The following is a 27,445-nucleotide window of genomic DNA, read 5'->3' as shown; positions in this document are numbered from 1 at the left end:
AGTTGTAGGGAATTACTTTCTTAGCAACCAGAAAACTTCTGGGATGGCCTTATCTCCTCAGCAACATTTTGACAAGTGAACCAGTAACTCTCCATTTACCACTGTGAATTAGATGCTTCCAAATCATTGGCTCTATAAATTAATAAGCTAAGTAGACGGTCATGTTTTCCCTTATCCCTAAACATTTTTCAGATGGCAGAGTGAGGTGGTTAAAGGAATGGGCCATAGATTGGACTATTGATGTTTTAATCCTGGGTTATTTCCCCAGCTACAATATTGAACAAGTTACTCAACTTCTCTACACTTTGATTTACTCATGTATATAGTAGAGATAATAATAGTGCTTTCCTCACAGGGCTGTTGAGGGGATTGGTGCCTGGGAGATAAGGGTTCAGTTTGTTGGCTATTATTATTTTGGTAACAGCACCATGATTTTCCTTCAGGGAACCACCATTTCATTCTTAGTCCAGTTAACTGAGGTGGACTGATTCCCTACTTTAGCTTCTCAGATATTGCCAGAGTAATTTCTTTGAGAGTCAAGGTCAGGGCCTTTTGATTTGAAGAGGCATTTTGTTTTCACCGGCATTTGCTAAGCTAATGATAGATAATAAGCCTGGAGCCACTAGGAATCATCAAATTGAAAGGTCTTGCCTGAGGATTAAGCCAAAATGGAAAACAAAAACAAAAACAAAAAAACCCAGAGGTGAATGCCAGCAAGAGATCAAATATTTATAACATTATTAAAGCCTCTGGATCTAACTGTACCTGAAACTAGTAACCTGATCTCCGTAGAACTCCTAATTGTGTGAACCAATAAATTCTCTTCTTTGCTTATCTAATGTAAATTGGAATTCTGTTATTTATAATGGAGGAAGGGTTAAGTAATATAGTAAATTGTGGTTTAAAAAATTTGGAGCTAAGTAATTCATTTCTTAATTAATTCATCCAAGATTTGCATTGAGTACCTACTTTGTGTTAGACACTGTGCTGGGTACTGTGATACAGTATTGAACAAACTAATATTTTCATTCCAGCATGGGAAGACAGTCAAGAAATAAAATTTTGAGACTGAACTACATGAAATTGTAGGTCATTTTTGTAGGTCAAATACATGAAATATTGACAATTGCACATGGTTCAGCCTAATACCTAAATGTCATATACAGGTAATGTTTATCATAAAAAGTTCTATGTTCTGAGGTAAACCCTGTTGCTGGTTTCTAATCAAATCATGAGGTTTCTAGTTTTACCTCTTCCTTCCACAGATCCTCACTCTTCCTGCCCTCATTTCCTCTATCATGAATTAACTCTGGGTAATATTATAAACTTTGTTTCATCATGGCAAAGAGATACAACCACCTTAGAATCACTTAGATCCCTTACACCTTTAAATCCACATGGCTAACCAATCCTGGGGCCATATTATCCTTCATAGGTTGTCAGTGACAGCCTAGCTCACTACCTACTTCTCCTAACTTCTTTACCTACTTGATCCCAAAATTGCTCATTTATTTATTTATTCAAGTTTTTATTTAAATTCTAGTTAACATATAGTATAATATTAGTTTCCAGAGTAGAATTTAGTAATTCATCACTTACATATAACACCTAGTGCTCATCACAAGTGAACTCCTTAATACCCATCACCCATTTAGCACATCCCCAAACCACTTCTTCTCCAGGAACATTCAGTTTCTTCTCTATTATTGAAGGAGTCTGATTTATGGCTTGCCTCTCTCCCTTTTTTTTCCCCTATGTTCACCTGTTTTGTTTCTTAAATGCCACATATGAGTGAAATCAGATAGTATTGTCTTTATCTGACTGACTTACTTCATTTAGCATAATACATTCTAGCTCCATCCACATTGTTGCAAATGACAAGACTTGATTCTTTTTTATGGTTGGGCAATATCCCATTGTATGTAAATACCACAACTTCTTTATCCATTCATCAGTCGGGGGACATTTGGACTCTTTCCATAATCTGTCTATTTTTGATAATGCTGCTATAAAAATCAAGGCACACGTGCCCCTTCGAATCAGTATTATTTTATCTTTTGGATAAATACCTAGTAATGCAATTGCTGGATCATAGGGTAGTACTATTTTTAACTTTTTGAGGAACCTCCATACTGTTTTCCAGAGTGGCTGCACCAGGTTGCATTTCCACCAACAGTGTAAGGGGGTTTCCCTTACTCCAAATCTTTGCCAACATCTGTTGTTTCCTGAGTTATTAATTTTAGCCATTCTGACAGGTGTGAGGTGATATCTCATTTTAGTTTTGATTTGTATTTCCCTGATGATGAATAATGTTGATCCATGTGTCTGTTAGCCATCTGTAAATCTCCTTTGGAAAAATGTCTATTCATGGCTTCTCCAACATGGCCCCTTTATAATTGATATCACTTGGTACTTTCTCTACCTGTTTTTAGTCTGAATTCTTGATTCCTGTTCAGTTGTTCATTCCTTTCCTTCCTAACCTAGAACACCTGGCCATCCCCATCATCTGTAGTTTGGGAGAGGGTTACATCTTGCCTAGCTGGTAGGGGGCTTAACAGGACTGAATCTGGCAGGAAATCTATTTATATTTGGAGTGACAGTAAAATCGGAGTAGTGGTGGGGTGGGGCAGAGAGACAAGCTGGGTGGCCTGAGGATGTGGACTCTGAGACAGAGATAGGATGGAGCTTATTGGGTTCTGGAGGACAACATCAATAGAGAAGAAGAGAAGAGACAGAAAGGAAGCAGGACTAGGTAGAGGGAGAATTTGAGCTACAGTGCAGTCCTAATGGAAGCTGTAAGAAGCCTGCAGGGTGTTCTGAAGATAGGATGACCCTTAAGACTTGTTTTGAATTGAGGTGAAAGAGTAAGGCCTTAATATTCAGAGCATGGTAGCTCAAGATACCTGTTACCTTGGTGCTAATATATATCAGCAATATTCACATTGTTTAAAGTATGTTTTATCACCTAAATTTTAACTACAATCTTTTCCATTTATTGTCAAGCCCTCTTGGTCCGTAAGTATGTATTGTCCTTAAAAGCCAATCAAAGCCTTATCGAAAGCATGAATTAAAAAGTGAGTAATTCATGATTAAAGGAAATGAAACAAGTCTATAATTCATATTCTCTACAGAACCATTTATGTTTAAAGAAGGAATTTGAACATTTCATTGCCAATATTTAAGATAGTTTCACATTTTTCACATTTTAATCTTTCAACAAATGTTGAAGAGGTAGTTTATACTAAACATTATAGGTATGCAAATGAAAAATCACACTTAGTGTCAAGAAATTTGCCTTCTAGTTGTAGGTCACACAAACAAATAATTCTGATGCAATTCAGGTTGTGTCACTAATGTAGAATCACCTCAAATACCCCAAGAATTGGGAGGCTTGAGTCTCTATTAGATAAGGGGTGGGGTGGAATGCTTTGGGGAGGCAGTACACTTTACCTGGGCTATAGAAGATGAGTTGGGCTTAAATGAAGCTTGTGAGATGTTCCAAGCTGAAATAAAGTCATGGACAGAGGAAGAGAAAGTCATGTGAATTAGCTGGATGATGGTGTAAATTTGTGGAATGGCAAGAGATAACACTGGAATATAGGTTCACCTTAGTCAGGCTCTGGAAATGTCCAAGCAAGTTTTAAATACCAGACACCTGAGTCTTAAGAGAAAAAAACTGTAGTATTCTAACTTGTGATGACTAAAAATGAAAATGGGTTGAATTATAAACAACCCATTTTGTTGTTTGTTGTTTGATGGGAATGATTTGAGATTTGGAATAAAACTTAGGAATAACAAGAATAAACAATATCTTTACTAAAATATTTTACTTACTATCAGTTTTGTCCTTCAGAAGTAAAGCCAACCGTGGCTGAACCTCAGCTCCAAGAGTCAATAAGTTCTAATTCATTTTTATCATACCCTTAGTTTTCAGCTGGATCCATTCTAGATTATCTGCAGTATTTTTGCGATAGCCTTGCGGCTCACACTGGGCAGGAAGGTGGACCTGTTGCATTAGAGCAGTACAGCCCCAAGTTTCTTTTGAAGAAATCCATGATTAATGTGTTCTCACATCTCCCTCAGCAGGTTACACATTGGAAAGGTCTTTCCAAGGCCTTTCTGAAAAAAGAAAAAAAAAAAAAGTGCAGGGCTGGGTAGATTCATGAATGTCTTCTAGCTCCAGGAAAGCCATCCAGACTGGAGATTTGCCAAAGGGCATACTTTGGCTTCTTGCCAGTATTTTGTAGTGGGGAAACATTATGTGGAGGGACTTCCTTTGCTTTAGTGAAAGCTTACTAAAGGTCAGAAAATTATCCATTTTACCCACACACAGAGTCTGACATTCACAGATTTATTGTGGCTCAGGAATTCATGACATATCCTTAGAGTTTACCCTGGATGACAAAGAAAGTAGAAACATGATAATGAAATCATTAGATACAAACATTAGTCTTTTCTGCACATTTTCCTCACACTGTCCTCTCCACCCAAAAAAAGTATAAGTAATGATTTGATTTGTTTCATTTTATAATTCTTTAAATAACTTCTAAAAATATTTTTCCAACAGAAACATAATACCATCTGGTTCATAATAGCTAAACCTCATGTACCAAAGCATAAATATAATCATTTTTCTTTAGATTTTCAATTAGGTTATTATATTTATAGTTTTACTTTTAAACTATGCTTTTTAAACAAAATATTTGACATTAAGGACAAGAAATATCACAATGTCAGATTGGTTACTTCTACCCGCTTTTTTCCATTCTCTTTCCTTTTTACATTACATGCTGAAGTTAAAGAAAATTGATGTCTTACTGTTGTTCTTTCTGAAATAAACAGGAAAAATCGTGCACACTGTCAAACTTTAGCAAAGCAATGAGTGGAGTTTTATTTTTTCTGCAATAAAAAAATTGTTTTAAAGATTTTATTTATTTACTCGTGAGAGACACAGAGAGAGAGGCAGAAACACAGGCAGAAGGAGAAGCAGGCTCCATGCAAGGAGCCCGATGCCGGACTCGATCCCAGACTCCGGGATCACGCCCTGAGTGAAGGCAGACACTCAACCACTGAGCCACCCAGGCGTCCCTCCACAATTAAAATCTACCTCATCTTTTTCATTCAATACCAGGCCTAAGACCACCAACCTAGAAACAACTTCTCATTTTAATAGCTCCCATTAATATCTATGAAAACACAGTAAATGCATAATTTTCAAATCAGGATATGGAGCCACAAGAAGTGAATTATTTATATGGACTACATAAAAGTAATCTAGCAATACTAATGCTTGCCAAACAAAAGTATCCTTTATAATTTTCATTCGCTCCACAAAGATTCATTTTAAGTCCTACCACGTGCTTTGTATCAAGGCACAAGTTTTAAGGGACATGAGATACATAACATGCAATTCCTGTCCTAGAAACTAGACTCCTATTGGGGAAAGCACACAAGTATGTGTACACACATGCTTACACATACACAAAATACCCAGCCATATGGGATTAAGGGTTCAATAGCAGTTACAATACACAATGGGCATGGTGGTTCAGAGGAAATAAGGATCATCATTATTTCTAACAGTCTCAAAAGTTGTCATGGAAATAGTGGGCATTTTTCCAAAGGATAAACCAATGTCAAGGACTCCATTCTTCATAGATGTATACATGCCATTGAAAAGAAAATTCTGTTGATGCTCTGTTACCCTGGATAAATATTTTTATACCTTAACATCCCTCTTTTTTCTCTCTCTTCTCCCCACCCCACACCCATCAGCTGCTTGTGCTTATAGTGGCTGTTGCTATGATTCCTATGTATCCTGCCAGAAATCCTTAAGCAAAAGTGATTCTTAATCTCTGAGCACCAGAGAAAATGATGTTACGTTAATGACACATTGTTCTGTACAAAGGAAACAGCCTTCTCAGAGTCAGGAAAGGGACATATATATATGCATGGATATTCTGAGGAAATTTTACTTGGAGTTACTTATAAGCTATCCTTTGTATTTTTCTTTCCTGAACACAAATCATCTTACTTCAGAGTGACTTATCTTTGTGAATGGATGACTAAGCTAGATGGAAACCAATTATTCATACTTTGTAGTTAAGTTTTCCGAGTATTTCTGAACTGGCATATTTAATCAATTTTTTTCCTGAGCTTTATTATTTTAATTATTAATTAGAACCAACACTAGAAGACTGTATTATATGATTAAGAACTTGACTTGCACATAAAGGTGAGGAAATCAAAACCAGATAGAAACCACAGGACCTTCATAACAGAGTGCACATTGCTTTTGTTTTCAACGCCCCCCACCCCACCCCGGGGTTTTAGAACCTCAACCAATGAGGTACTACAACTCCATCATGAGATAATGGCGTATCATCTGAGATGGGTAGAGTTCAGAGTAGATATTAGAGTTAACATAATCAAGAAGCTCTTCCGAATGTAGAAAAGAATTCTATTTTCCTTCAAAACCCTTTTCTGCATTGTTTTCCTCAGACCTCAACTAAAATTGGGATGTTTCACACATGCGTTAAGTCTTATTTGGAGAAGTCAAACCATGTATCTTTTCTTAACAAACTGTCTTCTTTCTGCACCAGCACATGGATGTCCTTTCCAAGTACCAAGCCAAAAAAGAAATCAATTTACAGCCTGTTATTCAAATGAGGCCAGCTGTGAATTCCTCTCTGTGCAGGGAGGTTTTATGGTCATCCATTCTTGAAAAGTTGACAGTTGTTCAAGAAATATGTGTTAATTTTACCAATTGAAATTTTATTTATTAAGAAATTCCATGTATTCAGAAAGATATATGACTTGGGTAGGCTAGCTTTTTTGAAAATGAGCAATCCAGATTTGGAGGAACTGTAAGAACCAACTTTCCAGACAAGATGCCCCTTCAACTAATGAAACTGAATTTATTTTACCACTGGGGTTAGTGATAGCCCAGATCTTATTTTAAGCTATGTGTCTATGACCTATCAAAGAGCTGGAAGACTTTGTAACATTTCTGAGGTTACGAAAAGGGGCCTATGGCTCAAAAAGATGTACAGCCATGAAACACACAGGTAAGACATGAGATTAGACAAGGACTACAAGAATCCACTTCTCAATTTTGCTCATCTTTATTGCTACTTTATCCAATGAAGTTAATCTTCAGTGACTAATTGAGCATCATTAGATGTCACACAAGTGAATTCATTTCAGAGTCTACAGGAGCTAAGATGGTAGTACAAAGAATTCCAAGCTTCTAAAAAAAGGGCTATGGAAACATAAGGGAATTTTACTAACTTCTTCCTCTAAGAACCTGCTTTTATATTTCCCTTTCTGTCATTATCCACCTCCCACCCCCCATGAGTCACTCTTTTCTATGGTCAATTGGGTTACCACCCAAACCCACAGTGACACCTGCTGGCCAAGCAGGAATGGCAATACAGTCTCGGCAAAGGCCTCTGAGTCCAGTGGCATAAACAAATAAGTCTATTGAAACAAATATTAAGTACTATAATATTATTTTAGAAACTTAGCGAGAAAAAATTGAGTGAGCATTGTCTTTCCGTGAGCAGCTTGGGAGGGGGTAGCTTTGCAGGGAAATCAGCCTGAACCATTATAAATATAAATTTTAAGGATTTTATATGTTTTGACCTCATGAAAATGAGCCCTAAATACATCCTGCACCTAGAACCAATTATTCAGCGTTAAGAACATTGTTGTGCTAGTTACTCTTGAAAAGTGATTTTTTACGTAGGTTTGTTTATCTATCTATCTATCTATCTATCTATTTATTTATTCACGAGAGACACACACACACACAAAGAGAGAGAGAGAGAGGCAGAGACACAGGCAGAGGGAGAAGCAGGCACCATCCAGGGAGCCTGACACAGGACTCCATCCCGGGTCTCCAGGATCACGCCTTGGGCTGAAGGCAGCGCTAAACCGCTGAGCCACCCGGGTTGCCCTACATAGGTTTTTATCAGCTACACTGATGGTCCAAAATGTTTTATGTAGCATTAACTTTAAAAATTCCCAAAAGAAATACATGCACATTTTTTTCCTTCAAAAGAGGAAGGAAAGGATTAGAGCTCCAACACAAAGGGTTAAAACTATAGGTTGAAGACATTCTTTTCTGTCTCTTCTCAAGAACTTCCAATTCTTGAATTCTTTACTGAAGAATATTCATATTTTGTTAATCTTAGGAATTTATACATTGGTTATTTTGGCTGGGTACATTTTTGAGGATGTTTGCTTTGTTTTAAGTAAATCCGTTTCTGACTTGAAAGTACAAATTCTAGTAAAAACAAAGAAAACAGGAATATTTTTTAACATTCATACATTTTCTTAAAATATTTACACTTTTCATTTGAAGGTTAAGTCCCAGGAAAAATCCTCCATACACATGTTCATATTTGAACCAGAAGGTTGTCCCTGAGGACTTGTAGCAGCAAATGTGTATTGGACAAAAATGTTGGCCTTCTTCATCCTTACTTTGTGTTCTAAAAGCCAAAACTTCATTTTAGCATGACCTTAGAAGAATAGTGATACTTTTAGCATTTCCTGGTATTTGGTGGAAAGAATGTTTTTATTTGACTGTGGATGTCACTTGGTTTACAGGAAAGATTTGGTAACGTGTTCATGCCAGTACTGCACTTACCCCAAATTTCTTGCTATGTAAGAAGAACACATGTCAAAGCTCACTGTTTGTTAAATGGAAAAGATTCAGTACACCAGAAGCTTCTATTATAAACATTGTGACTTCGTGCAATTTACAAAATGTTCTATCTCCATTAAACAATAAACCCTTGACCCCAGAGCTCAGTTTCGGGATTCTGCGATTTGAGAAGGTAGACATAATGGATGGCAATAATAAATGAAAAGTTCAAGAGGTTAAGAAAAACTGTTTAATTATTTCTCTAGAGTGTGGGCTGCAGAAGCCTTGCATGCCTGTCTTCTTGTGGAAATGCTGGATGGAAGGAGTCCACCAGTGCAGCCCAGACAGGGCATTAAAGCAGGTTACTGGCCCTCAGCTGTGTTTATGAACAAATGGTCTCTAGATACCCTTCCATCTCTGAACCTTGCAGTTATTGCCAGCGGAGATCCAGTGCCAGTCCCAGGGCTCAACATCTGTTTTCCAAAGAGCTTGGATTTGTTAGCATGAGAAATTCATTGCTCATAGTTGCTTCCCAGCTGTGGCACTCGTGAGTGTAGGCTTTTTTTGCCTTATTTATTTGTAAAAAACCATGTCTGTCCTCTCTTGGAGACTCTCTTACATAACCAGTCCTGGACACAGGCTGTTGTGCTCTCAATCCCAGACCCTTAAATTGCCTTGTTAAGCTAAAGAGCTCCTCCTTTAAAACCTCCTCATTTGAACTTCACAAGTTTAGGGGTGGGAGTGAGGGGACAGTGTCCCACATGAAGGAAGGACCCAAGGCACCACATTCTTTAAATCAGATGCCCAAGAAATAAGCCAAGTCTATAGACTGGGGATTTGGTTGAAGAAATAGTCAAGGGGATGCTCTCAATGGTGTTTTGGAGGCCAGGTGCAAAGCCTTCCCAGAAGAGAATGACCAGAGCAATCTGCTGGGAATTCCTCACAGAATCTGTAGTGTGCTTAGAGCAGGAGCCAGTAAAGAATACATAATAGGTCTAGATCTAGGATTTTAAGGTTAGCAGACAGGCATACTTGGCTGCCAGATGAATGTGAATTCTTGAGAGTTTCCTATCCCTCAGCTCATCCCCAAAATGCTTACAGTAAAATGCTATCTGTCTGATTCCATCTAGGCTTGCAGAAACTGGATCAAGGGCACCTGCTTGCATGAACCTAGGCTCTGGAACTCTAGAAGAAAAGTATCGTGAGGGCTATAACATGGCAAAAAAAAAAAAAAAAAAAAAAGACTTGGCTTTGCTATGATTTAGATACTGAAAATTTTTTTCATTATAGTCTGAAAAAAGGAACGCCTGGGTGGCTCAGCAGTTGAGCGTCTGCCTTTGGCTTAGGGTGTGATCCCGAGATTCTGGGATTGAGTCCCACTTCGGGCTTCCTGCATGGAGCCTGCTTCTCCCTCTGCCTGTGTCTCTGCCTCTCTCTTTCTGTGTCTCTCATGAATAAATAAATAAAATATTAAAAAAATAGACTGAAAAAAACATTGAAACAGAAATTGTAATAAAAGAATTATAGCATTTTATTCTTTCAGTGTCTTAATATGAAAGACACTGCTATTAGCATGCCCATAAAAGAGGGGAAACGGCTCTTCTCCTATGTGGAGCGGAAGTGTGTGGAACAAGAATAAGAACTGAAGCTTTGAGTTAGGAAGTTCTGGATCCTACTATTACCTATCTGGGTAACTTCTCTAAGGCTCAGTTCTCTAATGTGAAATGGAAACAATAATAGTCCCACCTCCAGACTGTTGTATTGTTTAAATGACACATGAACCTAAGAAGATACTTGACACAGGGTCTGGCCCTGCTCACTCATTATTGGCAATAACCATTTCCAATAAGCCATCATGAATAGAAAGATCTTGAACTGGGATGCCTGGGTGGCTCAGTGGTGGAGCATCTGCCTTTGGCCCAGGGGGTGATTCTGGAGTCCCAGGATCGAGTCCCACATCCGGCTTCCTGCATGGAGCCTGCTTCACCCTCTGCCTGTGTCTCTGCCTCTCTCTCTCTGTGTCTTTCATGAATAAATAAATAAAATCTTTAAAAAAAAAAAAAAAAAAGAAAGATCTTGAATTAAAAGCCAATCTTGACAACAACATTCTCTGTGAACTCAAATTTCTTCCCTTTTCTCTGGCTCTGGATCTACCCGTAGGTATCACTGGAATGATAATTGAGGGAATGAAATGTTGCTTGTTTTCAATCTGTATTAGATTAAAATGAAATCATCATATTGAGGGGAGAAGATCATGTCCTAGGAGCAAGTGTATTTATTCCATGCTTACTCTGCACTCGCAGATAATTCCCGACAAGAGGAAATTTACAAATCCCATGGCCTAAGCACTAACTCAAATCAATGTGAGAAGGGGGCACATGACTGGCACTGGATACAGACCATCCAGTACCCAAACGTCAAGAATGGGCTAGTACCAAAGCTCTACCACTGTTTCCCACCTCACACAATGTCCTGGGGAGCCTCCACTGGGTTATGGGCCCAGAGACCCACTTTGAGATTAACTAACCTCTTCCCAAGGTCTCCACACCACCCTTCCTGTAAGACTTATCCAGATGCCATGTGCAGTTAGATGTGAGCCACAGAATGAAAGGGACAAGGAAGCTCCAGGAAGGAGGTGAGATGGGGATGAGGGTGAAACAAGTAGGGTACATGCCTCAGGCACAAAATGTAAGAAGACGTCAAAAAACTTAGCCATCAAGGTAAATAATATTTCTGTCTTAAGAATAAAATTAATGCATCAAACTCCATGATGAACAAAATATAACTTTAAATAAACATGGAATGTTGGGGTTCAGAAACACCAGGCATAGGAGTAGCTGGGAAAAACTTGGGGCAGTGGCTGCACCAGGAGAGATCTAATGCCAGCAGAGCCAAGCAGGGAGGCTCCAGTGGAAAAGCCCGTAGATGTGCAAGTTCCATTTTTGAAGGCCTTGCCCCTGGAAAAGCATTGTCCCCATCACTGTTTTATACAAGATGCATATAAAGCTCTGCACACTGGCTGGGACATAATTTAAGAAGCAAAATTTTACTTTTGCATTCCAAGGAAAAAACTGCTTATTGGAGAGCTCAAGAGATGCCCTGAACCCAGATCTAGTATTTACTTTGCAATATTTTGATGAATGCTGGTCAAATGGTTCCAAAATATACAGATTAACCTTCCCTAGAACATATACAGTTTGGGGAAAAAAAGAAAGAGAAATGGTATTTAGAGCAAAATACCTGTTTGGTTCCACTGTACCCCAAATATTTAAAGAATACTACAAAGCTTGCCAAACCCCAAGTGTTTCTGGGCCCATATAGCCTTGCTCTGTACTTGAGAATACCTTTCCACCTCATTTTCTCCAGGCAGCTCTACTCAGAACAGGGGTCTGTGATTCAATTTTTTCTTCTGTAAATAAAAGCATTTCTAAAAGTATAGGTCTGACATCCACACCAGAAGGCAAGAAAGAAAGGCAAATACAACCTTTTTGGGTCTTGTCATCCTCACAGGATCGTCACACACTTAGGAATTAGATGACAGGTGCTGATTTTGGAGGACTCATTCTGTTTAAACAAACAGCACTGATTCTCATGTAATGTCACACTCCATCCCGAGGCTTTGGAAAAATAGTCCCATTGTTACCAGGCTTGTGAGTCCTTACTGAAACTTAAATACACGGAAGAATCAATGAACGTCATTCTGTTCAAATTTAGATATCACAAAAAGTGTTTTACCAAGTAGAAGTATGATCCATCTCATCTGAGGCAACACTAGGGAACCATAGCAAATGGATTGCATTATGATGAAAGCCAAAAAGTTGCATTTAGGGAAAAAAGTCTCCATACATATATATATGCCCATCTTCCTAATTCTCCTATGAAAGGATTAGAAATGGGTATCAAACAGATGAAAATTGTTTCTGAGAACTCAAGGCAGCTGGTGAGTCCTGGAGATGCACGGTTTTCAGGTTAGCAAGTGGGTTAGCAGGGCAGAGGTGAGGTGTTTCCGTTCCTGGGTTTGTTTTGTTCACTCCTTGGCGTGAGAAGCCAGGCACATTTCTTCAATCTTGGAAGCGACAAAGGAGTCCTATTCATTGGGGTTTGTGAATCAACAAAGAGGAATGGCGTTTAATATTTAAATATGTCTCATGTAGCCATTTAAAATCTTTTATGAGTGTTAAGCCATTATTAAAGCAAGATGGGCTCTAGGTCATGGACCCTTTCATGGCACTCCCACAGTGCTAATGAGACAAATAATATCTCTTCATGGGATGATGGCTGCCTCCAGCACTGAATTCAGTGTGCCTTCTGTAGTTAAAAATTCTAAAGGAAAAGAAATTACCATTAGAATTATCCTACCCGAGGAAAATTTTCCTTTTCATTGTCTGAGCAAAAACATAGTTTCTAAGTCAATTAATGTTCTCTTGTTTTTTTTTTTTCCTGTGTGTGTGTGTGTGTCTGTGTGTGTGCATGTGTGTAGTTAGAAAGGCTGGGTAGGGAATATAAACCAAAGATGATCAAACAGATAGATATTAACACACATGAATGCCTGTTATTCACTTGACCAATGAGTTAAGTCTGTATTTACCTGCTTACACTTACAGATGGCATTATGTTCCACTCCACTCTAAGTCATCTACTCTTTCCATGACAGCTGAGGGCTGACAGAAGGCAAAAACAATGACAAAGTCACAGAAAGCTGATAAAAGAAGATACACACACTGCATAAGAGAAATATGTAAGTGAGCACAGATGCTGTAAATTCTATACAACTCGTTTGGAAAGACCTACTCAGTGAGTGATATCCTCCACCTGCCAAAATAACAGCTTTATTATACCCCATTGCCAAGCCATATTCACACAAATGAACAGTAAGATATTTAAGATATCTATATATGTAAGTGCTCCCAAATACTCTTCTTTCACTTTACCCCAAAGAGCATTGAGTTCTGCATTCAGCTGCCATCAGAACATAGTATTCCCAGGACGCCTGGGTGGTTCAGTGGTTGCATGTCTGCCTTCGGCTCAGGGCATGATCCTGGGGAGCCTCTGCCTATGTCTCTGCCTCTCTCTGTGTGTCTCTCATGTATAAATAAAATCTCAAAAAAAAAAAAAAAAGAACATGGCATTCCTTACTAAGAGTAATTTGATGTCAACTATCACACCATGAGAATGAAACACAAACGTATTGTGATTTCCAGATCATATATTCAGCACAAATCTTTGTCGTAGCCTTTTTTAATGTCCTATATAACAACTTACTAGTTTCATAAAATATTCATTAAAATGAAGTAATAAAGAACTATATGCTATGGACTTCTGAGTTCTGATATTGATGCTATTTTATTTTTTAATGAACATTGGCAAGAGACAATTTCTAGGAGTTTTCCAATTACTCTCTAATGTCAAGGCATTTAGAAAAAAAAATTCGCAGTTGACAAGTGGTAGCAGGAGGACAACAATTACATTATGTATCTTTTGGTTAACTTATCTTGGTTGCTATAATACCATTAGTTACAGTGTTATAATATTTAACAAAAACTCAACAAATTTTACTAATGTTGTCAAGACTCATCTGGTCATAAGAGGCAAAGTTGGCTTAGTCAAGGTGTCCCAAAATAAAAGCATGGGGGACCTTAAATTGGAAACAAAAAGCAATCAGGAGTTAAGTAGCTTTTGCTAGGTGCCTGTATACAAACTTCTGTGTCAATCTGTCTTCCTCCCTTTCTTTCAGGGACTGCAGGCACCCTCACCCACACCTTCTCAGTGCATCTCTGCTGTGTTGTCCCCATTCTTTTGGTCCTCATCCTTATAATTTGTAATTACTGCCTAGGTCAATCTGGTGGGCTTCCAAATCAGTTTCCTAAACCTAACATGCTCAGGTTCTGAATTTCCTCAATTCTAAATTCCAACAAGAGAGCAAAGAGAAGATGTCTTCTCTTTTCTACCCAGACACCCTGCTGGAGGTCATTCTTGGACCGTATGTGCCCCAACAATTGAATCTGGTCTTGTCGAATCATCCCATGGAGTCATTGATTCATCAGGGCAGAAACTGTAAAGGGATACCCAAGCAGAGCTCACCATACTGAGGACATGAACATAGCAGAACACTATAGCACTGAGCAGTTGCTGTCAGGGAGGGCACTTAAGAGAAGACACAGATCATGAATGCTATGGCAGCTTTGCTTCCAGTGAATGGGGAACTCTGTTTTCATTTTGATCTGTGAACAATTTGAAAATAAGTATTCTCCTCTGTATATTTTGGTTAAAAAAAAAAATCTCAACCTATACAAGTACATAGAAATAAGGAAGGCATTCCCTGCTACTGAGTGATGAGAGGTAAACATTTTTTCAGACTACGACGGTGGGTGGAGCAAGGTATTCTTGGAAATAAAATTTGTTAAAACCAAAGTACAATAACAAGAACAAAACTGTACTTGGAAAAAACTTGGAGCAAATTCTCTCAGGACTCTGGTACATGAAAAGGCTCATGCCAGAACAGTCTGCAGAAGAGTGAGGGTGACATTCGAAGAGGAACAACAGCCACTGTTGTGGACCCAAGAGAAGGTCCCAAGAGGGACCCAAGAGGACCCAAGAGGAGAAATAAAATTAAGAAGATGCTGCTACTGTTAGGGTCAGTAGTTATTTTCAGTCTCTGTATTTTTTTTAAAGATTTTTATTTATTTACTTATTCATGAGAGACAGAAAGAGAAAGGCAGAGACATAGAGGGAGAAGCAGGCTCCATGCAGGAAGCCTGATGTGGGACTCAATCCTGAGACACCAGGATCATGCCCTGAGCTGAAGGCAGGCGCTCAACTGCTAAGCCACCCAGGCATCCCGAGTCTCCGCATTAATGTCTCTTATTAGTTACCTTGGTCTGGGTTTTCAACAATCCTTAGAGAGGAGGGACTTAGGAAAGAATGTCTAAACCTTCTTGTGTTCTTAATGATCATTTGTTACCCATAATTACACTTACATTAACTGGATGTAATAAGCTGTATATGATTTTTAATCACAGTGGAACTTAAACACACATCTTTCTTGTTCATTTAACCTGGAAATGGATACTTCTGTTGCTGCTCATCCCAAGAGCATTCAAGAAATGGAAAAACTACCGCAAAGGAGTATGGAGCTTTTTCTTTCAAAATGTTTTAAGGAACTGATAATTTATCATCTTCTCAGTCATCTCCCCAACTGTTTCAAGGAAAGAAACAAAAAATGGCCAGCAATCTTCTACTTATAATTGCACTCTCAATCCACCATGCAAGGAAAAGGAAGTGGGTTACCCAGACTTATTCTAACAATATATCTCAACTGATTCCTTTTTTTTTTTTTTTAATGACTTAGAGATGTGTCCAGGATAAACTGATTCAAGAAACTCCAAATCTTCCTTTATGGCTCTGGAATATAAGCACTTGAAGGACAGTGAGAAAGTCTACCTGGATTGTTCCCCTGGTGCCTAGTATATATTTGACCCAAGACAATGATTCAATTAGTATTTCTCGAATGATTAAATTAATTAATTGATGTAAGCAGGAAAGGAGAAAGGGACAGATTGAGGTAAGAATCACTAATAACATGTTTTGTAGGTTTTCCCTCCCATCTTATTAGATATTATTTTACTAACTGAATCCAAATTTAGACACTTTATTTAATACAGCTGTTAGATCATGCTGAATGATAGAGATCTGCTAAGTTACTTGAATCTAAAAGAGCAAGACACAAAAATGGCCATCTTCCTTGTCCTCAGCTAAGCCAGTGAGTGTTATGTTTAAGGTCTACAGTCATTGTCAAACACACCCAACTTTTTGAGTTTAAGTATTGGAAATGACTCAGTTAAGACTCAAATGTGACTTGATACAGCATCAGAGATTTTAGAAATGAACAATGATGGTTTTAATTATGATTGATGACCCTGACCATATTCTGATTACTATTTGTAGTTTCACCATTTGAGTTGTAATTCACTATCTATTAGCTCATATCAATGTCTTATAAAAGCGCTCATAATATTTACAATGAGAGGCCTTGGTAAGTATAGTCATATAAATGTGTGAATAATTGAGAGGTTATGCTGCAGTACATGCCTCATCAAGCTTCCTTTTCAAGTCTCAAGCACATAATTAAAGTTCAACACGAGATGTCAATAATGCTTGAATTACCAGAGAGAAAAAAAAGCTGCATTAACAAAGCTGTCAAAAACACCTTCTGCTTTAAATTTACTTGGACAACTGAACAATGGAAATAGTTCACTCATTTAAAGGTTGACTTCATCTAGTGAAGATTCCACTGCATTTAAAAGAAGAAGAAGAAGAAAAAAAAAAAGCTTGATATTTATTGAGTTTCTTTCTTGGTCCTCAAGAAGATAGATTGAAAGAAAGTCAAACTTGATAAAAGTTCTACAAAGTTGACTATATTGCCAAATTTATACTGTAGATTCAATACAACTGATACAGAGAGAAGTGAAATATTCATATATTCATATATATAAATATATATAATCCAATAAAATCATATTACAGTGGTCTCAATAAATTACAAAGGACCTAGCAATAAAATAATATGGCATAGAGCATGCTGCTCAAAGACTACAATTAAGAACCCACCAACTTTGATTTGACTCCACAAGAAAATATTCTACAGTTTGGAATTGAAATTAACCCAAAACATGCAAAAGAGTTCTATGTTTCTCCACTACTAAAGATACATCTCACAGAATGCTATTGTAAAGGATACTTCAAGTTTCAGGGTAACTCCAAGTTATTCTAATATGAAAAAATGGAGAAAAAAAGGGTGATCAAATTTTTTAAATAATAAATACTGCCAACATTCATGGACTTTATTAAAATTATAATCTATGTTTATCTTTAATATGTACGACGTGTTTCACAATATGTATAATAGTCCAAATGTAGTAATCTTGGGTTACTCCTCTGATGATAGTTTTTTAATATTAAACTGTCCACAGGGGCAGCCTGGGTGGCTCAGCGTTTTAGCGCCGCCTTCAGCCCAGGACCTGGTCCTGGAGACCGGGGATCGAGTCCCACGTCAGGCTCCCTGCATGGAGCCTGCTTCTCCCTCTGCCTGTGTCTCTGCCTGTCTCTCTCTCTCTCTGTCTCTCATGAATGAATAAATAAAATTTTAAAAAATAAACTGTCCACAGATAGACTTGATATCAACTCCTTACACTGAATCTCATATTTATATAAAATAATCCTTACCACTCAAAATAAAATAGATTCCTATTGCCTTCGAATCACCCTATTGGATAATTTCATTTTAAAGCCTCTCCTGATTTGCTTAAAGATGAAGGTAGCATGAACAGGAAATGTAGACATGTTGTGAAGAGCTTAAACGCCAACTCATCCCATTCTCTCATTATAAAGAGAAGGGAACAAAGGTTGAGAGTTTGGTGTCTCATCCAAAGCCACATACTACAATGCAGTGGCAAAGCTGGAACTACAATCCAGTTCCCTGACTCTTATTCTGATTTTTTTCACCTACACTATCCTCCACCAATATCAGATGGAGGCTTCTCAGCAGCTGCCATTTCATGCAAATTCTACTGAAGAAATGTAGTAATTTAAGTCAGAAAGTATTCATTGTGTACCTACACACATGGCAGATGGTAAGGTGGATACATATAAAGCTGACTAAGTCTAGTTTCCTATCCTGGGAGGAAGACACTTTCCTGGTTGATCATTAGCCACTATCAGTATTGCAGAAGAGCTGCCATAGAGATAGCCCATGCTGGGAAGGAACAGTTGTTAAGAGGGAGTCCTTCCAGGTTAACACACCTTCAGAGTGCTTTGTGAAGTAGGTGGCATTGAGGAAGATTTTGGCAGGTGGCTTGGTATTTGTTCTGGAGAATTAGTTCATTCTGCCCAACTTATTCCATTTTAACCAATAAAAAATATAATCGAAAAATATCGTAGACTATATCTGGTCAGTGAATGGTGGGTCAGAATGTTTCTACAGACTAAACAGATAAGCCTGCAGACTACTAAATGCACATTAATTCATAGCTTTGTCAAAGTTATTCATATAAATCAGTCCCAACACAACACTTTCATTTTATAGTAGAGCAGTAAAGGAAAATATTATTTTATTTGTTTATGGATTTTAAAATGATGATCAGAGAAATTAAAGACTTGTCCGTGGACATATGGCTGACAAGTGGCAGAACTGAAGCTAAAACTCATTTTTTCCCACTCCTTGCATTTTCTATATGACCATGTTGTCTTTACAACTTTACAGCTTTCAAATTCATTTTTATGAGCATTACATCATAAGGAGGAAGATATATATACAAGGTCACAAACTTTCAGAACACCACTACAAAACCGGTCTTGATAAATCAGATATCATTGTCACACCCTATGGACTCGCTCACAACCCCCTGTCAGAACAACCTAGTTGTTACCGGGCAGTATCCTCTAGGTACGGTCAGTCAGGCATTGTATATACATTCACCTTCTTTCCTAAGAAAACTAGAAACACCTGGATTATGTTAGGTCACTTTTGGGTTTCTACAGCTGGATTTTATGCTTCTCCCCTCTTAAGGAGTTGACAATCTGGAAAAATCTTGATATTCAGCCAAGAAAACAAGAGCTTTTCATTTTAAACATGAACATTTCTATATGTTCTGGCAAAGGAGTGGAGTGGGGAAGGTGAGCTGAAAATTATTCCTTATGGTGTATAAATAAAAGTGGGCAATAAGAAAGATGGGTCATGACCTTCAATAGGGATATATTAAGCAAAGAAAACCACCCCCTTTTTCTTCCTAAACAATCCTCTTCAGCATAACAAGTGGCTGCATGACTCAATAGCTTGGTCAGTAGTACCCAGTGGAGAGTAACTTCAGGCCGCCTGTGTTTCAGTTGGACCATCTGCTGTGTGGGTCTGTGCAGCTGTGCCTCCACTCTGTAGTTCCTCCACCCTCTCTCAAAGAGACACTTGAAAATCTCACTTCAAGCAGAAGGCAGGGGGCCAGGGGTGGGGTGGCTCTGCTTACTCTGTAGCACACTATTTCTCTGGTTGAAAAGCTTCTGATGTAAAATTAGTCATCAATTTAGCTATTTTTTTCCATTAGTCTAAACTCTGGCTTTCTGAATGTAATGTGTAGATGTAAAATATCCAAACCATGGGAAGAGCTACAGTTTCCAAGACATGAACTTTGAGGCCAGCGAAGTTCAGAGTAAATTTGACATTAACCAAATATTACTTCCCTGCTCAGGCTGTGAGCTAAGAAGTCTCCATACTAAAAACAAGAAAGGGAGGTTTCCTACATAAAGGAACATGAAACACTGAAACAGTGTGAAACAAGGGGTCTTTGGCTTTTTAACCTATGACAAGAACAAGCCAAGGCGTACGTGTGGGAGGGGTGGCAAATGCCACTCTGCATTTACCAATTATGAAATATGTTCATCGCCCAGCCAGGGGAAAGTCAATGCAAGTAGGCAAATTCTACCTGCTGCTACATCATTTCCTTGGCCAAATTTGAATTATTTACACATATATTAATCTTCCATGAATGTACAGCTCAGTGCCTATGTGCAACTAGATATATGAGGGCAGATATGCCCCTTGTTAAGATGTCCCTTGCCACGCAGGCACTCCCAGCATCAGCCCTACCCTGATGCTGTACTTTTCATCTATTTCAGCATTCTCACATGCTGATTTCTGTCCAGCCAATGCCATGAAAGGCAGGCTGCTGTGCTCCAGCTTCTGTCTTGCAACCATCCAAAACTTTCCTCTATTGCTCCTGATCTTGCATCATTCTGGTTCCACCCAGCAACTAACTCTTGACTTTGCCTCCCATCGGCCAACCTGAAAGCAGCTCCTTGTATTTAATGGCAGCACTTGTGTGTGCTAGTGTTAATCCTCCATGCTCCCTAAGGACAGTGAATCAGAATCATCCATTGACTTGTTCCACTCTTGGACACACAGATGGTAACTTCTTCTTTCCCCTGCCCAGCTCTGGTCCCTGGAACTCAAACTGCAATCCTGACCCGTCGAACTCCAATCCCAGTGGAGTTAGGGGTGGTGTTCGGCCATATCATCCATTGTTCTCTTGCAAGGCAGCTTGCAGCTTGTTACCTTATTAGGGAATCTCATGCCATGGAAATACACAAAAAGATTACCCTCTTCAGGTGAGAGGATCAGAGTGAAATAAGGGGATGTTCACGAGTATTAGTGAAATTATTAAAAAAAAAAACAGTTGCAGCAAAGAACATTCCTACCTTCTCATTGTAAACAGCCAAAAGCTACAATAAGTTTGCTCCTAAGAAGAGAACTCTGCTGCTACTTATAAAAGATACATTAAACAGTCTCTGGTGTTCATAGAATAATATGGGAAATATCAATACCCACAATATTTTTAGAGAGGCTCCAAATACAGTCATTGTTAAGGCCACAAACAAAGCATTAGGAAAGCCTAAATAAAAAAAAATAAAAAATAAAATAAAAAAAATAAAAAGCCTAAATAACACACTCATGTATTTTGCTTGGAAGTTGAGAAATATACAAGAGGCGCTCCTATTCAGTCAGAGAAGGCATCATACAAGAAAATGGGTTGTTAGGATCATTGAAAACTAGTAGTGAGGCCATTTAGAAAGCCTGGCAAAGGATTCTAAAGGCAAGAGACCACAAGCCATCAGACTTAGATTTGAGCAGGGCATGTGACTAGGGGGAGAGGATGCTATGGAAGGAAACATGGAAGGGGGGGAAAAGAGGAAATAATAGTAGCTACTACTCTTTACCCATAAAGAAACCAAGGTTTAGAAAAGATGGATAATGTCCTAGACCCAGGTTATATACTTCCTCACCCAACATTCACTCAGAAATTATTTCCTATTGCTCATGACCCTTCAGAAAGCTTTCCTAGGACCAAGCACAGTCTGAGAGGAAAGTTCATCTTTGTCTTCATGGTGGTCTGTGTGCTAAGCCAGCTGAAACTGCCGCTACAGCTGTTTCTGGAATCTGATGCTACTGTGGGCAGAACTGAAAGCCATCTTTTCTTTCACCTCACTCCTGGAACCTTCTGCCTCTTGCCAAAGACTATGTTTTATTCACTGTGGTGTGAGGCACCATATGCCCCTTTTGGTGTTCATGTATAGGCACTAGTTCACCCCTTAATGTAGTGTAGAGAAAGGCTAGCCAGAAGGCCCCTGGCTTGCTGCTACCTACAGTGTGCTCTCTGGACTGTGACTCACATGGAAGAGGCAGCTGCCATCTTGGACCTTTACTGTCACAGCGGCTGTTAGGAGTACCGGCTGGTACAACCCAAAAGTGCAGAGGGATCATGGGTCAAAGTATGACCAAAGGGAAATGAAAAATGATGGATAATTCCTTCTTTTTCTTCACACAGGTGAACTGTTCTGAGATATAATGACTCACGCAGACTCTCTGAAGCTGTCCTGAAAGATTGAGCAATCACCAATTCTGGTTACAAATTCTGGCCACTTTGAGAATGTACTCCTTTGCATTTGTTCTTCGTCCTGGGCTGCCTCCCTCCCTTTTTCTACCACTGTGTTTCTCTCAGATGATGCTTCCCACCAAAGTGACAACATCAACAACTTTGCCTCAGGCTTTGTTTTCTAGGCTAAGTGGGCTAAGGTAATGACATTTTTAATGCTGCACAATACTGGGATTTGAACCCAAACCAACTTCAACTATAGATGAACAGAGACCCCAGGTAAAGACAAAGAAGAGATCAAACCCTAATGGAAAAAAAAAAAAAAAAAAAAAAAAAAAACCAGTGATAGGCCTGTCTGAATTCCTAAACAAGAAATAAATAGAGCAAATCCAGTAGAACAAGTGCTATATTCTGTAATTTTAGCTGTCTGCATTCAGAGGAAATTACAGCTACCAGGTCTTCTGCTTTTCATCTTTTCATCCCTACACACTGTCTTGCAAATTATTGGTGGTCTTGATTTATCCTAGAAGAAGAAATTATCCAATGAAGATAACCAAAATTTGTCTTTAGGTATAATTTACTCTAAGTTCCTTTTAGTGCACTACCTCCAAAATGGGTACAAAACATTGGCTACCTCACAAGAGACTCTGTTTACACTAGCTCTGATTTTATGATAAAGACTGCAATTTAAGGATCTTGATCACAAAACACCAATTACCATACAATTTTTGCATTTGTTTATTAATGTTATTCTCATTCTACAGAGATTCTTCAAGAACATTTAAGTTAAATATCTACATGAGTAATAACAATAGAACACTCTCCTGTAAAATATCATCATCTATCTCAGAGGTATAATTTTTGAGATTTGTGTATCTTTGATTTCTTGCACTGTCTTTAGGAACTTTTGGTTTTTACATAGAATGGTGACACTCCAGTAACAAAGAAAAGATCTCTAACCTATATTTTCCAGCTCTACTTAATGGATTTAGATCTAATTTTCTCTGTTGTGGAAGATGGGCCACACATTACGAAATAAATCTGCTCTGGCTTCTCTTCGCAAACTGGTGCATCTTCTCCCAGGAGTACTATTAAACAGATGCTACAATAATTTCCTTGGACTCTACCAATCCTCCTAGCTCATGTCCTTGAATTCTCACTCCAGCCTCTACAACATCATTGTTATTTCATTTATCCTCTTCCATACACCCTTCTCCTTTTTCCTTCATTTCATCAAGGACAATTCATTAGCAAAGATCATGGCGCTTGTTCACATAAAGCCACCATGACCATTAGAGAAAACTAAAAATATTTAAACTATCCCTTCTGTTACCCTTAACCACAAATATCCAGAATCAATAATAAGCCTGATATTGAAATCTTTCTTTTCCTTCAAATGTGCACAAATGAATCACCTGGAAGGTAAAAAATCTTAAACTGAATTCAATTGGAATTTCCAGCTTAGTGATGTCTGGGTTCCACATCAGCTGACCATCAGATCTTTAAGGAAGGGCTAGGAGAGCTGGAGGTGGTCTATTCATAAAACTAGTTAAATGAGGTGCCCACAGACATCACTAGGGTAAATTTCATAGCTTCTATCTGCCATCGCTATTGCTGTAAAATTTTATGTGGTTGAAATAGAGATTAAGGGTGGATTTGGAGAGGAAAAGAAGTCACTTGTCCAAGTCCAAGAAGCCAGCCAAGAGGTGGGTATGGACGTAGGAAGTGTCATCCAACTCTGGGCCTTGAGCAAGATGCTGGCAGTGAATACTTCAATGACTGAAAATAGGTCTAAAAGTATGATGTCCCTTTTAGGCTTGTGAAGCCATCTTCTCTTTCTCTGCCCATAGTTTTATAGCAGAGGGGTCCCCAAGCCATGAGGCTTGAATAAGATCAATTACCTCATGATTGGGACAACAGTGTTTATAGAGAACCACTTGTCAATCGAAGTTTTCTTTTTTCTCATGAAAATAATCACTACCACTCAAGACAATAGAATCAAATGGATTTTGATTTTCAGAAAAGTACATGATTATTCAGAAATAGATTTTAAGAAAGTTAGTCATCTGGAACAGAAAAAAATAAACATTTCTTGGCCCACTTTAAAAAAATTTTTAAGTGTCTTTTATTTGTTTGTTTATTCTTACTTTGACTTCAGTGGTTTCTTGGAATTCATTCAAGCCACTTCAACATGGCCATGCAATTCACATGCCATTCAAAGTATACAGACCAATGTATTTCTAGAGAAGTTGAAAGAGGAGAGATTATCCATTTGATCACTTTTCTGTTTGAAAGAGAGTCACCACTTAGTTTCTACTATGAATCTAGCTTTTGTACTGTGGCTGTTATTGAAGTTGAGAGAGGGTAAGAAAGAAATAAAGGAATATTACCTTTAGGCAATACTAAGTGTTGGAAAAATAATCTATATTCATTGAGATTTTGGACTGAAGATGGAACAGGACCTTAAAGTCAAGGAGTCAAGAGCTCCTTTTCTCCCAGAAAGAATGCTGTCCTTACTGAGGGTCAAGGGGGAAAGAGTTATCCCTGCAAAGTCCATCCATCTGCATGGTGGTATAAAGGGAGAGATCTAATGACCTCTCATGATTCCTTTCCCTCAAGTCTATAATTAAGGAAACACCAATATGGTTTAAAAAAAGGATAAAATGAAAAAAGAAGTCTTTTGGTAAAAATGACTTTTCTTCACTAGGGAACTCTCATGGTGCTCAACCTCTTCATGATTTTTTTGATCCCTGATTTTTTTTCCATACTCAAATGGCTTTATATACTCCACTTTGGGTGGCAGAATTTAACAAGAATGTTAACAATGAAGGATGGATTCAGGATAAAGGAGAAGGAAGCAAACATTTTTTGAAAAATATTATAAAAATGAAGGTCCTGTTAAAAGTATCATATAAGAAATTGTTGGGTTATAAAAAAAGCTTAGCTGAGAAAAGACTACATGAGATAGTGATTCTGTGTGGAAGAGAAAAAAGACATCTTATGTAACCCCTCAAGACAGAATTAGGGCTAAGATTCAGCATAATGGGAAGAAGAATTTAGTTTATTTTAAGAGAAAAAATGAGTTGTCTAACATCTGAACATGCTGCATAAATAAGGAGTGAGCTTTTCAACACTGGAAATATTTTAATAGAAACTAGATGACCCTTGACAGGGATGTTGCTAAGGGAATGCCTCCTTGGAAAAATGATTGTACAGTATTTCCAACTAAAATATTCCCTAATTACCAATCAGCACTGGTAATTATGATTAAAGTTTTTCAAGTAAAGAAGCTGGCACCAAATCCACAAATTTACACAAAACTGCCTTTAAAGTTTATATTTAACTGCCAATATTATTTATTTATATTTGTATTTATTTAGTTTATATTTAACTGCCAATATTATTTATATTATATTTAGCTGCCAATATTATTTATTGGTTCATCCATTCATCAAATAATTCTTTGAGCCCTAAAATATGCCCGTATGATTTTAAACACCATAGTAAAGTAACGGAAAAGCAGATAAGGGCACTGCCTTCATGGCACTTGAAATCTTATGGGGTACCACAGAATAGACATCTTTACAAATAATATGTAAGATAACTTTTGGCAGTGACAAATTCTGTAAGGAATATAAAAGTAGAGTAATAGAGAAGCATGCCCCTCCAGCTCCCTTTAGCCAGGGTGAGTAGGGAGGTCCTCTGTTGGAAATGTCATTTGAGGTTAAGACCTGAATGAATTTCAAAAAAAGAACTGTCATGTTAAGATCTGGAGGAAGAAAGGTTTAGGCAGGGGAAAGGGGAAGTAGAAGGATTCCTAAGGCAGATATCTATATCCTGAAATAGAGTGAAGTCCAGGTGTCCTTTTGAGATCAGCTCAAAGAGAAAAGCAGGATCCAGATGATGTAGGACTATGCAGACCATGGGAAGACATTTGGATTCTCCTCCCGTTGCAAGGGAAAGCTACCAGAAAACTATAAGCAGGGAAGTGATATGGTCTGATTTACTATTTAAAATTATGCTGACTATTGTGTAGAAAACAGCAGTTAAGAGTCAAGGGTGAAACCAGGAGGTCTAATTAGGAATCTAGAACAGTGAGAACTAATGAAGGCTCAAGGAGTAGCATAATTCAAATAGCATGTTGGCTATTCTTTAGATGTTTAGACATCCCACCAATCTGAATGCTGTTCAAAATAGAAGTGGCTTAATACTGTGCCTGTGTGTGTATATATATATCTGGAGGAAGATATATATATCTTACATATATATATATATATAATACCTTGAGGAGTATACACATAGTATTTTTAAAATTGGGAACAGAAGTTGAATAGAAAGCAATTTCTGATACCCAAATAGGGAGAAAATTGTTGGAGAGTTTAACATCAACAACAGAAACAGAAAAACATGCAAATTTTTCATTTTATTCCCCTCCAAAACACTCTCACAGTTTTCTAGGGAAAGTAAAAAACCCATTGTGTCTAGTCATATAATAAGATCTAAATAGTAATTAAATTGTGTTTATGACACCTGTTGGGATGACTTTCTCTTCTAGCTGTGAGAAGACAACTTGGGAACAAACCACGGACTAAATCTAGCCACAGAGCAATTAACATAACAAATGACAGGCTCCTCCAGGTTTGTCGAATTTGGGAAAAATAAGAAGCTAACTTGCAAATCTTCGTTCTCATTGTTTTGTATTTTACTTTGGGAATATGCAGTTGTTTGGAAACTGCAGGTGATGTGACCCATTCAAACTGTTAAACAAAATTCTACTGAGTAAATTTAAAGATTTAATTGGCTGATTCGTGAGTTGGGCAGCTTCCCATCTAAGCAAATAGAAAAGAACTCCGTGGAGCTGTACAAAATGGAAGACTTTTATAGGCAGAAGAGGGCAGGAACAAGGAAGTTACTAGCAAAGAGTGGATTGTTTCAGGCAAAATCACCTTCCGTTAGGTGATGGCAGGGGTCTATCAGGTGGATTACCTCACTATTGCTGACCAGGAAATTCCAGACTGACTAGTTAAGATTACATTCCTGGGAAAAGCTGAAACTGCAATTAGTTTAAGTATTAAGTCTCGGTTTGGTGACATGGGCTAAGCACGAGTGACTCCATTTTGGGCCTATTATTTCCTTCTTTCCTTTTTTTTTTTTTAAATAGAACCAAGACTTAAACAATGGTTTTATATGCAGATGGATAAGCCATCAATCACTTGGCTGTAGGTGGAAAATCTTTGCTTAAGTCATCAACACTCCCAAGTGTAATCCTACCTGTGTTAAGCAGGGGGAATTCTGTTTTTCTACTGTGATTTGATACTGAGAAATAACATGAGCAGATAAGCTTTATAACAGCACTAGAAATCCCTGTTATTTCTAGCAA

General features: G+C 38.1%; 1 long non-coding RNA gene across 1 annotated transcript in view; it reads left to right on the top strand.

The window, feature by feature from the left end:
* Positions 1–24,176, top strand: part of LOC100686192 — a 97,133-nt gene extending 72,957 nt beyond the window's left edge. The window contains exon 4 of the long non-coding RNA XR_005362867.1: positions 22,018–24,176. This is a non-coding gene — a long non-coding RNA (uncharacterized LOC100686192). The remainder of the gene's footprint in view (positions 1–22,017) is intronic.
* Positions 24,177–27,445: the final 3,269 nt, after the last annotated feature.

Source organism: Canis lupus, chromosome 8 (genome assembly GCF_011100685.1).
Source record: "Canis lupus familiaris isolate Mischka breed German Shepherd chromosome 8, alternate assembly UU_Cfam_GSD_1.0, whole genome shotgun sequence".
Classification (NCBI taxonomy): Eukaryota; Metazoa; Chordata; class Mammalia; order Carnivora; family Canidae; genus Canis; species Canis lupus.
This window is presented reverse-complemented; position numbering and strand designations above follow the sequence as displayed.